This window comes from Vulpes lagopus, chromosome 5 (assembly GCF_018345385.1).
Source record: "Vulpes lagopus strain Blue_001 chromosome 5, ASM1834538v1, whole genome shotgun sequence".
Classification (NCBI taxonomy): Eukaryota; Metazoa; Chordata; class Mammalia; order Carnivora; family Canidae; genus Vulpes; species Vulpes lagopus.
Window position 1 is genome coordinate 34,510,998 of NC_054828.1, and position 1,507 is coordinate 34,512,504.

Consider the following 1,507-nt stretch of genomic DNA (forward strand, 5'->3'; position numbering starts at 1 on the left):
TGAAGTTCTTGCAAGGAATTGGGATTCTAGGAGGATGAGATGTCAAAATGGAAATTGATTTAATAAAAATAGAGATGTAGATTTTTTGGTATGTCTTAGTTCGTAGACTTGAGATTCATCATGGCTGTAAGCCCTTAAAAAATTCCTTCATCCATAGATGAATGAGTGTACTGAGTGCCAATTCTATCCCAAACATTAGGAAGACTGTGGGTAATGCAAAGACTGGCTGAGTAGGCCACGCTCCTGAAGCCGCCACCTCTGCCGGAGTCCGTAGCGGGACCGCGCCGGAACCATGTTTCGCAACCAGTATGACAATGACATCACTGTTTGGAGCCCTCAGGGCAGGATTCATCAAATTGAATATGCAATGGAAGCTGTCAAACAAGGTTCAGCCACAGTTGGTCTGAAATCAAAAACCCATGCAGTGTTGGTTGCATTGAAGAGAGCACAGTCAGAGCTTGCAGCTCATCAGAAGAAAATTCTTCAGGTTGATAACCATATTGGTATCTCAGTTGTGGGACTTACTGCTGATGCTAGACTGTTATGTAATTTTATGCGCCAGGAGTGTTTGGATTCCAGATTTGTATTTGACAGACCTCTTCCTGTCTCGTCTTGTATCTCTAATTAGAAGCAAGACCCAGATACCAACCCAACAGTATGGCCGGAGACCATATGGTGTTGGACTGCTTATTGCTGGTTATGATGATATGGGCCCTCGCATTTTCCAAACCTGTCCATCTGCCAACTATTTTGACTGTAGAGCCATGTCCATTGGAGCCCGTTCTCAATCAGCTCGTACTTACTTAGAGAGACATATGTTTGGGTTTATGGAGTGCAATTTGAATGAACTGGTTAAACATGGTCTACGTGCCTTACCAGAGACACTTCCTGCAGAACAGGACCTAACTACAAAGAATGTTTCCATTGGAATTGTTGGTAAAGACTTGGAGTTTACAATTTATGATGGTGATGATGTATCTCTGTTCCTGGAAGGTCTTGAAGAAAGACCACAGAGAAAGGCACAGCCTGCTCAACCTGCGGATGAACCTGCAGAAAAGGCTGATGAACCAATGGAGCATTAAGTCACAAACCAGTCTATATGTGTATTATCAAATATGTAAGAATGCAGGAGCCCTTACTGATGACACTAATCTATACTTTGAACCAAAAGATGCAGCGTGGTCTTCTGGTATGTTTTAGGAATCGGTCCAGATGTGTTTTTCCCAAGTAACTTGTCTGAACCATATAATGTGTGCATTTTTCTTTGAGAGGGTCTATATAATCATTTTCTAGAACGTATAGTTATCTGTACTAATGTTTTTATATGAAGAAAATAGTGTCTTTGTGGTTTTAAAGACAACTGTGAAATAAAATTGTTTCACCTGCCTATGGAAAAAAAAAAAAAGACTCTGGCTGAGTCTTCCAACAGCACACAGCCTAATGGGAAAGAGAAGACTCAAATATCTTGGAGAAAGTCAGATACCCTTAAGAGAGATAATCTTCAGCA

General features: G+C 41.2%; 1 pseudogene; it reads left to right on the forward strand.

Moving 5' to 3' along the window:
* The first annotated feature begins 292 nt into the window (after positions 1-292).
* LOC121491630 lies at positions 293-1,082 on the forward strand (annotated as a pseudogene).
* Positions 1,083-1,507: the final 425 nt, after the last annotated feature.